Raw genomic sequence first — 15,067 nt, 5'->3', positions numbered from 1 at the left:
CTCCGGCGTTGCCAGCGTGAGTTACGAAATCGTCCATTTAATGGTTTCAATGAAATTGTGTTGCACAGACCGGGTTCTCTACGTGGTAATGTGATGCTTCCAGCAGTGCTTAAGGAGAGGACATCGGAAAGGATTTACAGAGCAGCCTCACAGGTTTCCTTAGCAAAACAGAGCGACACTTTACACTCAAGTGATACAGTGTGAATCTGATCTGTGATTAACAAATGATTTTTAGCCAGATTGGAGTAAATTTCTGTACTGTTAAAAAGAAAAAAAAACTTTCTTAATAAAACACTGTATTCAACCCTGGTGAGGATGCAGGGAGCTTATAAAGATCAAATTAGATATACTTCCTTATACTTTTTCACCCTTTACAAAACTCCGTATCAGATGACAACAGAGGTAATTCTGGAAAAATCTCCCTTTGTGGTGGCAACTCCTAGGTATCAAGGCCCATGATCTCAGTATTTCTCGAGGTGGGAATTCACAAAGGTGTTAGCGAGAACATGGGGCATCTAAAGCAAGCCTGAGTCTAAGGGCTGTGACCTCAGGGGGATTTACACTTTTGTCTTTGCAGCATATAGCCCATCTGCGCTTGATTCTTTTCCCTTGGACTCCCACCACTGCTTGTCACTTTGCCATTCAAAGACTTGCCATCGAGTAAGACTGGAAAAGGATGTGATTGCTGGCCCATTGGTTCTGTAAGTTTAAGAAATGAAACACACAAGCAACTTCCGGTAAATACAGACTTATCGTCGTCCCAGTAAAAAGGTATTCGCGCGCCAATGCCGCGCATAACGCGGACTATTCGGTTTGCAAAGTTTGGAAGAAGCAGCGTCTGCCAGTGTTGTGTGTTTTGTAACGTTAGACGTGTCTTCCTTCAGTCTTTTCATCTTTCTGGGGCAGAAGGAAAGCAACACATCTTTGGAGCAACCCATACACATTTGAACTTCAGTCCCTCCCCTTACTCATCATGTCAGGCAGGGAACTGACACGCATCTCCTGTCTGAGCCGTGTTTAGTTTTCTCATCCATAAATCAAGGTAATTTGATGAGAAGCATGAAAATGGATGTAAATCGCCCAGCAGAGTCCTTGGCACATTAACAGAAGCAATGTTCACAATAAAAATGTCAGTATCTACAATGACCACTTTTAGCCTACTGGAGGTTCTGTCTTGAGGATCTTGGCAAACTGCTTTTATCACTGTAACATTAGCTGTCAGAATAACCTACAAACTTGCCGTCTGGTTTTATCACTCACATACTGAACTAACTTGGTAAGTTTGCTAAAAATTATGTCTTAAGTGCAGCCCTTGTGCTGAGCTTAGTTGCTGTCATGTCCGACTCTTTGTGACCCAATGGACTGTAGTTCAGCAGGCTCCTCTGTCCGTGGGGACTCTCCAGGCAAGAATCCTGGAGTGGGTTGCCATGCTCTCCTCCAGGGGATCTTCCCAACTTGGGGATCGAACCAAGGTCTCCCACGCTGCAGGTGGATTCTTTACCGTCTGAGCCACCAGGGAAGGGCAAGTAAAGCATTTACCACTAAATTCTATAAGGTTGGCTTCAAACTGGATTCAGAGTCTCAAACCCAGTTCTTCTATTTGCTCAGTGCCCCTAGAACTCTCAGAAGAGTCTTGAATAGGCTGTACGAGAAAATGAGTCACGAGAAATTTCCAGACATTGGCAGTACCCATGATACTTTGCCATGAGCTAAGACTGGCAACTTCTTTAGTTTTCGCTACACGCTGGACTATAATAAGCATTTTCGGTTTCTTGGAAATGTATATTCTGAGAAGCCTCCACCCATAGACAAAATCTGGGGTAAGGTTTGCTGGCCGCTGCGGTGAACAATTTTTGCTTCAGCAGCTTAACATGCTCTTCTTTAAACAAGCTCTTTAATTTAATATCATGTTGACCGGCTGCCATTGCTGATTTTCCAAAACAATTCTATCCCAAATGCCCATCCACTGATGAACAGATAAGCCAAATGCGGTATTACAACACAGTGCTCTCTATTAATAAAAATAGAATGGGGTTCTGGTCCCCACTGCAGAGGCTGACCCCCAAATCGTTAGGCTGAGTCTGAGGAGTCAGTACAAAAGACCGTAGAGGCTATGACTCCTTTTCTATGAAATATCCAGAAACACAACTCTACAGAAAGAAAATAGATGACTAGTTGTTGGCGACTGGCCTTGGGGAGGGGGCATGATTTCAGACAGGCACCAGGGATTGTAAGCAAATAAGAGAAGTTCTCAAATCAGATGGTAGTGATGCTTCCGCTCCTTGGTAAATGTACTAAAAGCATTGAATTGTACCCTTACAACGAGTGAATTTCACAGCAGGTAATTATGCCTTACTAAAGCTATTTTTGTTTAGTTGCTCAGTGTCTGACTCTCTGGCACCCCCCTGGACTGGAGCCCGCCAGATCCCACTGTCCATAGGACTTTCCAGGCAAGAATACTGAATGGGTTACCATTTCCTTCTCCAAGGGCTCTTCCCAAACCAGGAATCGAGCTGGCATCTCCAGTCTTGGTAGGAGGATTCTTTACTGCTGAGCCACCAGGGAAGCTGGTGGCTTCCCCACTAAAGCTCTTTCAACAACACAAATTGCACATTTGCACCTCTCAGAACCGTGTTTCCTATTCTTGTCATGAACACCTTCGCTGTAGCAAACCCAGGGCAGTTCGAAAAGCACCAGTGGTTAGAGCCTTGTCCGAGACGTGAGACCGGTGGACAGGCGGCTGGTGAAGGCTGCACGCATGACCTCATAGCTCTCAGCTTGCTGCCATGGAACCAGTGATGGCAATGTGGAGAAGACAGGTTCGCAAAGCTTCAGGCCTCAACCCTGGGACTTGTGTGTAAATTACCATTACTTCTTAGCCTTAACTGTCTGTCTAAAATGTTGACCCAACAAGAAAACCTTAAGGGCAGAGTCGTGGAGAAGTATTTATTTATTTGTGTTTGCAGGGCCCTCTCTGTCAGATGTTTTACAGATTAAGGAGAAAGTGGAGGAAAGTTTTGCACGAGGGAAAACAAACCCAAGGCCAAGTTTTCTTTCTGTCATTACTCCCCTGCCCCCTCCCTCTTCTTCTTCTTTTTTTTTTTTTCCAAGTCCCATATTGCGACTTTGACAAATGACAATGCAAGAAGAGAATTTATGTCGGGTCCCGGAGATTAGCACATTATCACAAGCAAAACAGAGCCCTCGGCCTCCGCCACCGGGGAGCAATTGAAAAAGTCTTTGGATGTGATGCATGGGTCAAGACCCATTTCTGAAGAAGTGGGAATGCTGTTGTGCTGGGACAAGCCTGCAGAGCTGCCCTTGGAGAGCCAGGTGAAGACACTGTGGGCTGGATGAGGAGCGTTTAGCCAGAAAGCTCATTCTGGAAAGGAAAGAGGAACCCGGTGGCTCCCTGAAGACCTCCGTGCTGAATGATTTAAGGCTACCTGTAGGAAATGCCTTTGGCTTTATTGCTTTAGTCTCCCTTCATTTCAGGGAAACAACGAGAAGGGAAAGGAAAAAAAAAAAAAAAAGAAGAAGCGCAGCACAAACCTTCCCTTTCTTCGGCTCCTCAGAAAGTTTTAGAAGGAACTCTGTCCCATCTTTTGTGTAAGCCTCTCACATAAAAACAAGACGGTTTGCAGGTGGGATCCCAGACTAAGCCTCAATGGGCAATCAAGGGCTTCAGTTTTGAGAACTGTTCACTTATACGCACACTGCATTTTAAAGGTCTGTGGGCTCGGCTCACAACACTGGCCTCAAACATCTGAGAACATTGGTCACAGAACCATTTCAGGAAAAATAACGAACATGAGCTGTTGGCCTGATACACACTCTGGGAATACACAGTGTTAATCCCTTCCTTAAATTCTCAATCGACTGGACAAAATAACTTTAAGAAAGGATTCGAAAGAAAAGCTGTTTCTGAAGGTCGTAAGTAGTCAAGCATGACTGAGCGTCTAGCTGGCAACTTGCTATTCACAGTTCACTGTGAATGGAAGTAAATGAGGGTGACAAGGGCTTCTCTGGTGGCTCAGTGGGAAAGAATCCGTCTGCAGTGCAGGAGATGCAGGAGACCCAGGTTGGATCCCTGAATCGGGAAGATCCCCTGGAGGAGGAAATGGCAAGCCACTCCAGTATTCTTTCCTGGAGAATCCCATGGACAGAGGAGCCTGGCGGAATGTAGTCCAGGGGGTCACAAAGAGTTGGACCCAACTGAAGCGACTGGGCATGCAAACACAAGGATGGCAAACATCCAAAGACACGTGATGAGGCTGTATTCATCATACGCCTTCCTGAAGACCATTTATTAGTGCTGGGGAATTTACATTCACAGACCAAGCTTCTCAGGTCAGAACTGCTCACATTTGGGGTCTGATCATTCCTTGCTGTGGAGATGTCGTGTACACTTAAAAATGTTTAGGGGAGGGCTTCCCCGATGACTCAGTGGTAAAGAATCGGCCTGCCGATGCAGGAGACAGGGTTCGATCCCTGGTCTGGGACTATCCCACGTGCCACAGAGCAGCTAAGCCTGTGCGCCCCAACTACTGATCCTGTGCTCGAGTCTGGGGGCGGTAACTACTGAAGCCTGAGCACCCTGGAGCCGGTGCCTGGCAACAAGAGAAGGCTCTGCGATGAGAAGCCTGCGCACCACAGCTAGAGAGTAGGCCCTGCTCGCTGCAGCTAGAGAAAGCCCACGTGCGGCAACAAAGACCCCGCACAGCCAAAAGTAAATACATGAATAATGCTTAGTGGAGTCTGTGGCTTCTACCCACAGATACTAGTAGCATCTCTGCCCTATGCCCAACAGTTGCATCAACCTTGAAATATCCTCAGACAATGCTACCTATCCTGGAAGGCGCTCAGTGGTGGGATGGGGGGGGGGGGGCGGGTGGCAGGAGCAAGAGTGAACTTGACTGAGAACCTCTGACTTAGAATGGGTATACATGCTGAGGTTGACATCACTTTTGCATAGGTCAACCTTCCTGGTAAAAGCAGGACACGGCAGCGTAGGTGATGTCTTTCTGGGGAAGTCCTCGGCTTAGAAGTAAAACCTAAATGTGTCTCTTTGCCAAAACTCATGCGGCTACTGTGTGTTGGCTGCTGCAGTTATTCTTAAAGAGCTTGACGTCCAATCACCACAGTGAGGTCCTTTGGACGCACGTGTGTGGGTGGTTATCTACACACTGGAAGGAACATTCACTCGTGACTAATAACAATAACACTGTGATGTGTTTTATACTAAAGGTCTTAACCTTTATCTACCCAGTAGACTGGGCGGGTGAACAAAGTATGTAAATGCATTTTTAAATTTTCTAGTTCCCTTTCGGGGTCCTTGGAAAGAAACTGCTAAAACTGTCAGTCTCCGCCGTTTTCCCATTGCCGCCCAGTACTCACCTGCCTCCGCCCCTTCTTCCCCGCGCTCCATCGCTATAGCTGTATCTACGTCTGTATCCGCAGTCATCGCTCGGGATCTGCAGGGCAGTGGTCCAGCATTGCCTGAGGACTCCCAACCTGAGGATGTGGCAAGTCCCTTAAACAATGTGGTGGAGTAAGAGTCAGCCTCCGCATCCCTGGAGCATGCTCCACATGTATGGATTGGGAGGACTGTCTCTGTCCATGTCTGTATCCTGGCCCCGTTAGCTACTGGACTTGGAGGCTTCATCCAACTGTGCAATCAGCAGTTCCCAAATCAGAGTTTCTTTTTCCAAGGCTAAGTTTTTATATTACGGCAGTGTTCTTTTTTCCTTCAATTTAACTAATCAGAATAAGCTATCCAACCAGGGATTTTATCAACTATTCCTCCTCAGCTTTGTGTGACAAAGCCTTACCTCAAAAGGACAGGGCAAAAGAAACAGAAATTTGGGGAACTTTTGCAGGATGAGAGGAGGAAGATATATTTTGGGTAGGACGTACCTTTAAGTCTATATTTTGCTCCAAAGGGGGAACACTTTTTTTTTTTTACTTTTTTAAACTGTTGATTGAGTTCTTTTTATTATATATATATATATATATATATATATTTTTACTTTTAGACTGTGCCCCACAGCATGTAGGATCCTAGTTCCCCAACCAGGGGTCAAATCCAAGTCCCCTGTAGTGGAAGCACAGGGTCTAAACCACCTAATCACCAGGGAAGGTCCCCAAAGGTGACTCTTCACAGAGATATATCATCAGAACCCTGGTTCCCTAACTTTCCAAGACCAACAATTTAATTTCAGAGACACAGAAAATAAAAGACAAAGGGACCCTGGACAGCAGTTTTAAAACTGTACTTTGTTTAGTTTGTCAATCAGGGAGAGTATTGGTTGAGTCTGTGAATATGCAGGCTGGGTAAAGGTTTAATGATCTGATAAAAATGCATGTCATTTTCATAAACACAGGAGTGGCTGTCAAGGCCGAGTATGTTATCCATAGATGTTTATGTCTCACAACACAAATTCAAATTCCTTGTTAAAGGAGAGGAGACGTAGGTCCCTTTCAAACTTGATATTCTAAACTTTATGACTGTGTATTCTTTTGATTGTAACTGTCTACATATTTGCCCTTATCTTTTAAACTCTCTGTCCTTGCTTTTGTTTTTCTCTGTGTGTGATTTTGAAGAGGTACAAAGGTTTATGGGTAGAATGGTATATATTCAGGTAGATATCAGTAGGTGACCATCTATGCTATCTTTGCTTTTACTGAAACAAAACAGTATCATATTGAATTTTTATTTTGAAAACATTCTCCCCACTGTAAGATTTCAAAAATAGCAATATTTCACACTGTGAGCTTTCCTGTGTGCAAGTTTCAGTCTTTAAAGAGATCACTGACTCATCTAATGTGTCATAAGCTTTGCAGAAGTAAATCGATGTTTTGAGAAAGCACATGTGTGATTGTGAACTGTTACATTAAGGGGAAAAATAACGTGGTTTGTCATCAATCTCTCCGTGTGGCAAACAAGGGCTGACTTGTTGAAATTTTGTAGGCTTTTATTTACAGAGAAAACACAGACCCCGTGCTGCTCAGAGTCCTATCGGCCCACACATTCAAAGGGATCGCATTTGAGAAAGAGACTGCTTAAATCATAACCTTTATGGATAATCTAATCCATAAGGAGACCAAAATGACTCTGCTCCTGTGAATAAGAACGAAACCTGAAGGATTTAATTATTTGCAAATTATTCATGAATATTTCAATCCTGGCTCAAGGTTAGAGTTAAAAAGGAGAGACAGTTACTGGCTCTTGCCAATCAGAGTTTCATGGAAGAAAATAACGAATATTTCAGCCTCAGGATAACACCCCGTATTTCCAGGTTTCATTAAAAAAAAAAAAGAGGTGTTGCCAGAGACAAGTGATCCTTGGGTGGAAACAGGAATAAAAGCAGACCCTCTGAGAAAGAAACGGGATATGAACTGTTGCTGGGAAGAAATTATTGCAATGGTGTGTTGTTTAGTTATGATGCTCAGATTATGTTACATTTGGTGAGAAACATATGGCCACGTGCTAAACATCCACACGCCATAGTTAATAAACGCAAGCTTACTCAGTGGTTGGAAAGTTCATGTACACACACACACAGATGTGCTGATAAATCTGGTGTGTGTGTGTGCTAAGTCACTGCAGTTGTGTCTGGCTCTTTGTGATCCTATGGACGGCTATGGACTGTAGCCTGTCAGGCTTCTCTGTCCGTTGGATTCTCCAGGTGAGAATACCGGGCTGGCCTGCTACACCCTTCTCCAGGGGATCTTTTATCAAACCTGTCTCTCTTTCTTCTCCTGAATTGGCAGGCAGATTTATTTTACCACTGCACTACCTGGAAAACCCAAGTGGAGAGCATCTTGCATCTTCCCCAGAAATTATCTACCTGGGCTTCCTGTTTAGTGCCATCAGATCAGTTCAGTGGCTCAGTCGTGTCCGAATCTTTGCAACCCCATGGACTGCAGCACGCTAGGTCTCCCTGTCCATCACCAAATCACGGAGTTTAACCAAACTCATGTCCACTGAGTCGGTGGTGCCATCCAACCATCTCATCCTCTGTCATCCCTTTCCCCTTCCACATTCAATCTTTCCCAGCATCAGGGTCTTTTCAAATGAGTCAGTTCTTCTCATCAAGTGGCCAGAGTATTGGAGTTTCAGCTTCAGAATCAGTGCTTCCAATGGATATTCAGTATTGATTTCCTTTAGGAAGGCCTGGTTGGATCTCCTTGCAGTCCAAAGGACTCTCAAGAGTCTTCTCCAACACCAAAGTCCAAAAGCATCAGTTCTTCAGTGCTCAGCTTTCTTTATAGCCAACTCACATCTATACATGATTACTGGAAAAACCATAGCCTTGACTAGATGGACCTTTGTTGGCAAAGTAGTGTCTCTGGTTTTTAATATGCTGTCTTGGTTGGTCATAGCTTTTCTTCCAAGGAGCAAGCATCTTTTAATTCCATGGCTGCAGTCACCATATGCAGTGATTTTGAAGCCCCTCTAAAATAAATTATCTCACTGTTTCCATTGTTTCCCCATCTATTTGCCATGAAGTGATGGGACTAGGTGGCATGATCTTAGATTTCTGAATGTTGAGTTTTAAGCCAGCTTTTTCACTCTCCTCTTTCACTTTCATCAAGAGATTCTTTAGTTCTTCTTTGCTTTCTGCCATAAAGTGGTATCATCTGCATATCTGAGGTTATTAATATAATTTTGAGCATTACTTTGCTAGTGTGTGTGATAGTGTAATTGTGTGGTAGTTTGAGCATTGTTTGGCATTGCCTTTCTTTGGGATTGAGATGAAAGCTGACCTTTTCCAGTCCTGTGGCCACTGTTGAGTTTTCCAAATTTGCTGGCATATTGAGTGCAGCACTTCCACAGCATCATCTTTGAGGACTTGAAATAGCTTAACTGGAATTCCATCACCTCCACTAGCTTTGCTCGTAGTGATGTTTCCTAAGCCCCACTTGACTTCACATTCCAGAATGTCTGGCTCTAGGTGAGTGATCACACCATTGTGGTTATCTGGGTCATGAAGATCTTTGTTGTACAGTTCTTCTGTGTATTATTGCCACCTCTTCTTAATATTTTCTGCTTCTGTTAGGTCCGTACCATTCCTGTCCTTTATTGTGCCCATCTTTGCATGAAATGTTCCCTTGGTGTCGCTAATTTTCTTGACAAGGTCTCTAGTCTTTCCCATTCTGTTGTTTTCCTTTATTTCTTTGTGTTGATTGCTGAAGAAGGCTTTCTTATCTCTCCTTGCTATTCTTTGGAACTCTGCATTCAAATGGGTATATCTTTCCTTTTCTCCTTTGCCTTTCGCTTCTCTTCTTTTCTCAGCTATTTGTAAACCTTCCTCAGATAACCATTTTGACCTTTACGCGTTTCTTTTTCTTGAGGATGGTCTTGATCCCTGCTTCCTGGACAGTGTCATGAACCTCCATCCACAGTTCTTCAGGCACTCTGTCTATCAGATCTAATCCCTTGAATCTATTTGTCACTACCACTGTATAATCGTAAGGGATTTGATTTAGGCCATACCTAAATGGTCTAGTGTTTTCCCTACTTTCTTCAATATACACTTACCAGGATGAGGTAATTCCACTCTTAGGATTATATCTAACAGAGATGCCAATATTCTGTGGCAGTTATTTTGATTCACGTAACACTTACTGAGTACTTGTGTGTTCATTTTCAGTTGCTTCAGTCATGTCCAACTCTCTGTGACCCCATGGACCATAGCCCACCAGGCTCCTCTGCCCATGGGATTCTCCAGGCAAGAACACTGGGGTGGGTTGCCTTGTCCTTCTCCAGGGGATCTTCCCCCACCCCCCACTCCCCACCCCCTCCCCGCGGATCAGATCTGCTTCTCCTCCATCTCTAACATTATAGGCAGATTCTTTACCACTGAGCCACCAGGGAGGCCGCTATTGAGTGCTTAGTAGGCACCAGGTAGGATGCTGTCTTGGTCAAGGTGTTTCAGAAAGACAGAGACAATAGAGAAGAATATTGATTATGAGGAATGCGTGACTATGGAGGCTGAGAACTCTGGACCCAGGAGATCCAAGCATACGGCTCCTATTCGAGTCCCTTGTCCTGAGAAACAGGTAAACGGATGGTGTAAGTTCCTGTTTAGGCTCAAGTCAAGTCCAAGGGCAGATGAAGATCAGAATTCCAGTTTAAAGTCAGACAGGAAAAGAGAGAGGGTTCTTTCTTACTTAGCCTTTTATTCCGTTTATAGCAGAACAGCAAAGGTACACGTAGTCAAAACTATAGTTTTTCCAGTAGCCATGCATGGATGTGAGAGCTGAACCATAAAGAAGGCTGATGCTTTTGAACTGTGATGCTGTAGAAAACTCTTGCGAGTCTCTTGGATTGCAAGGAGACCAAACCAGTCAATCATACAGAAAACCAACCCTGAAGACTCATTGGGAGGACTGATGCTAAAGTGGAAGTTTCAAATCCTTTGGCCATCTGAGCAGAGAGCTGACTCACTGGAAAAGACGCTGATGCTGGGAAAGATTGAGAGCAGGAGGAGAAGGGGGCAACAGAGGATGAGATGGTTGGATCATCACGGACTCAGTGGACATGGGTTTGAACAGACTCCTAGATATGGTGAAGGGCGGGGAAGCCTGGAGTGCCACAGTCCACGGGTCACAGAGAGTTGGACACAAGTAAGCGGCTGAACGACCGCAGCAAAAGAAGTGCATGGATTGGACGAGCCCCACCCATCACAGGAGAGCAGCCTGCCTCACCCAGTCCACCGACTCCTGCATCCACCTCGTCAGGAAACACCCTTGCAGACAGACACCCAAGGACAGTGTCCAGCCAAATATCTGGGCATGTGGAATGGGCCATCACGCACGTTAAGCAGCTGAGCAACGGTATTTCACTGGAGACACTGCGAAGAGCTCCCACGAGGAGCATTATGTAGCACAGTGTGTCTGGCAATATCATTAACTGGTGGGCCTTCTCACTTTCAAGGGTTCAGTGTGAACAGTCAGTTAGTTAGTGACCCAAACTCTAATCCATGCCCTTCTTTCTATAAGTACGTTATCCATCAGGCTATACTCTGACACTGAAATGTTACACTGTCCCTGGTCCTCCCTCTGCTGAGCAATAGAGTAAGGCTGAAGATTCAAATGCAATCAGCTGCTTTGCACATTACATAGGAACCAACTATCTGTATTCGATTGAGAAAGGCCATGTGTACATGTTTTCACATCAAAACACTCTTTTCAAATGTGACATTTGCTCCCCAGCCAGCTCTTAATCATCAGAATATTTTTCTCTCATTCACCACATGACAGTCTCCCTGTATAAAATGTCCTGTAACTTTTCCCCTTGTGTTTTGGTAGTGTGTGTGATTTAAAACAATTTTTTGTATATGTCATCTCATATGATTCTTCAAAGAACCTCTTAATAGAAAGAGAATGGATACCATCTCACCAGTCTCTAGGCCAGGAGACTCCCTGTTCTCTCCCATCTAAGCAGGACCATGAAATCATATCTAACAGGGGCCTCCTCATCATTCCTACATGTGGACACTTCCTTCCTTCCCCACATCCATTCCGTTAGCTGATTGTTATCGCCGTCCAGGCTCTCCCGGATGGGTTTCCTAAAAACCCCTCTCTGTTTCTCATGCTGCTAGAATCTTCTTCCTTCAAATCAGTCTTTGTTGATTAACCTACAAAAGAAAAATCTGATAAAATCTGATCATGTCTTTCCCCTACTTAACAGAGTCATTGGGTCTGGTCCCCTCAGCTTGGCATCAAAGGACATTCCACTACTGGGATCATTGTCAAATTTATTATCATTCTTTCCTACACTCCGTGACAGCCACTGGAAACTGACTGAAAGGGTCCCAGGAGACCGTTTAGGTCTGAGGCTTTAGAACTGCTGTTCCCTCTATCTGAGAGTCTTTCCCCAAATCCTATCTGAGGAAATGTTAATTGCGTTTCATGTTTCTGTTTAGATATCAGATTCTCCTTTAAGCTTTTACTGATCTTCAAGGACTGCAGGACCGCTTAACATTTTGCAGACACTGGGCACGTACGTGTGTGTGTGCTCAGCCGTGTCCAACTCTCTGCAACCCCATGGACTGCAGCCACCCAGGCTCCTCTGTCCACGGGATTTTCTAGGCAAGAATGCTGGTATGCGTTGCCATTTCCTACCCCAGGGGATCTTCCAAATCCAGGTATCGAACCCCTGTCTCTTGCATCTCCTGCATTGGCACGGAGATTCTTTACCACTGCACCACTTGAGAAGCGCCTAAGCCCCAGCACTTACTAAACCATATTACTATTGCCTCAGTCACGTTCTGGATTACCTTCACAAACTCTTCCAGAGTTTTCCATCTTCGAAAATGGACAATTTGATGGTAAGAGGTTATAGTCACTTTATTCATCACCACATTCCAGGAACCTCTTGCACTGCCATATATACAATTAGGACTCTGAATATTCCTTAAATAATATAATCAATAAATCACCCTCTATTTCACACAAGTACTGAAGGAAAAAGATCAGCTATCCAATTTAAAAAAATCATTGTATAAGTACATAAATAAAAGACTAAAATGATATAAACGTAAGAAAGCAGATTATATGAATAGATGGGGGGTGGGGGGTGGATTGAAAGTGTGGTTCTTTAGGTAGATCAGCCATAAAGGTCTTTTTTCTTTTAAGGTCTGAGCTCAAGTCTAAGTCATAAGATCTAAAACCAAACTATAATAAAGTGAGAATGTATGTCTCCCATTTGCTCTGCAGGAAGCATAAATGTCGTAAGGCAACGTGGCCTTAGGCAAATAGGCCCGAAAGAGGAAAATGTCAGGTGACGGAGATGCTCCTCCTATAGACTCACTCTTGTGGGAGGATATGAGGGCATGGGACGCACCATGAAATAGCGAAAGCGAAAAAATTCAAAGATGCCAACAGAAGCAGACGGAAATGAAGACAGAGAACTGCTGAAGAGCCCGTTCTATCAACACTGACTTTTATCTGTAACGCAGAAGAGCCAGGCAGCATTTATTTTGTGAAGAAAATGGGGCTCACTCTTTTCCAAGAGAAATCACTGGCTGTGTCTTCTCAAAGAAGAGACCAAAACTGCCAAAGATATATATTCATATGTGTGCACTGCTAAGTAACTTCAGTCATGCCTGACTCTCTGTGGCCCTATAGACTGTAGCCCACCAGGCTCCTCAGTCCATGGGGTTCTCCAGGCAAGAATCCTGGAGTGGGTGGCCATGCCCTCCTCCAGGGGATCTTCCCGATCCAGGGATCAAATTCATGTCTTTTATGTCCTTGTACAGGCAGGCAGACTTTATCACTAGCCCCACTGGGAAGCCCCATATATTCATACACTTTCTATAAATAAAGGTGAAAACCAATTAAACTCTGTAAAACCTTGTCTATTATCTATATACTTCTGCTTTCCAAAGTGAGTGTATCCTTTGCATAAAGACTCTGGGTTCTTATTCCAACAAATTTGGTCTTTTAGCTGAAGTAAATGATTCCATTTATTATTTTGTTAAACATCAAGAAGGCAGTGAGCTCATTTATTGTTGCTAACCCTCAATGGAGTCTAAATAAGGGGTCAGTATATTTTTTTCTTGTTTGTTGTTTTTTCCGCTCCTGTTGGACCAGGAGCAGCCTCCAAATGACATGATGCTAAATCAGACTTTTTTTTTTTTTTTCAATTTGAAAGGAAAAAAAAAAAAAAAGCAACCTTCATCTCAGCACCAAATGAGGCAATTCTTGCTGGTTTTGTAAAAGGAATTAGCTCCAGAGAGAAAAATAACACACTCAGTCTTGAGGTCTTTCCTATATATTGAAACGGCCAGTTTGGAAAGGAAATGCGGAAAAAGAAACACAAGGTGCCCGGGTTTCTTTATCATACCTGGAGAAGGATCTGCTGAAATCGCCCCAGCTCTGCCCTGGCGCCAAGTCTTCATTCATTTCTCTCTTTTAAAATGGCACCCCTTGCCCTATAAAATGATCTATTGGGACTTCAAAGCTGGCCAATTGCATGGGGCACAGGATGTGCGCAATTAATTATGTGATGCCTAAATGACAGGGTGCAGGAAAAAGAGGGGAGAAGAAAAAGTTTTTTTTAAAGGAAAAAAAAAAAAAAAGACCCAAAGTAAACTGAAAGACCTAGTTGTCTGCCTGCCAAGAAGCAGTAGCCGATAAGGCCTCCAGTTGCTGTGGAAACTCGGGTCTCCAGGAGCCAGAATCCAATTTCAGAAACCACAAAATCAACATAAACGTGTGCAAAAATAAAAAGGTTTGTTTGGCAAGTAATAAGGAGAAGGCTACCAATGTATTAGGCACATGAACCAAGGCGACCTCGGCTGATCGAAGCCGTAACGACGGTGGTGTCCTCAGCTGATCTGGCATCTCTGAAATGAGCGGTAACGGCACGCAGCCCGTCCCGCTTTCTGTTATCAGGTAATTGCTACCTTTCTGAAATATTAACTGGCCGCCACCTCTCCCCCGGCCTCACCTCAAAAAAAATAACATAACACCACCCTTCGGGAAAGCAGTGTTAGAGACCTTGATTTTAACCCCAAAGGCCAGAAAACAGGCAGCTAGATTTTTCACTTGTTCCTGAGATCACGGATTACAGGCTCAATCACCCAGGAAAAGAAAAAAAATAGATTATATACAGACTTCTATTAATATGCCTGTTCTGCAATATTTTGCAAGGAACAATCACATTTGAAAGTGAGAAGCAGGCTTCACATGTGAACTCTTGATAACTGCAAACCATAATGCTATCCCAAAGTCTTTATTGAATTCATTGAGATTTGGAATAAAAGAGGATCATCTGAAATAAAAGTCTGTTAATGGGTAGACAGCTTCTAATGCTTCTTTAAACTCCCAGAAATTATTCACAGATATAACATTATTTTTTTTTTTGGTCTTTCTTTCATTTCTATTATTCTATGTTCTCCTAGAAACATAATCAATAGGTTGGTTAATCCTTTGCTTATTAGAGAAAACCAACTTCATATTCTACCTAATACAAATATATCTTTCAATATAAATATTTTAATATTATATTTCAGTATATATTTCAGACTGTCAATATACATTTCAGAGTATCCAG

Source organism: Ovis canadensis, chromosome 11 (genome assembly GCF_042477335.2).
Source record: "Ovis canadensis isolate MfBH-ARS-UI-01 breed Bighorn chromosome 11, ARS-UI_OviCan_v2, whole genome shotgun sequence".
Classification (NCBI taxonomy): domain Eukaryota; kingdom Metazoa; phylum Chordata; class Mammalia; order Artiodactyla; family Bovidae; genus Ovis; species Ovis canadensis.
Note: the sequence above shows the minus strand (reverse complement) of the source record.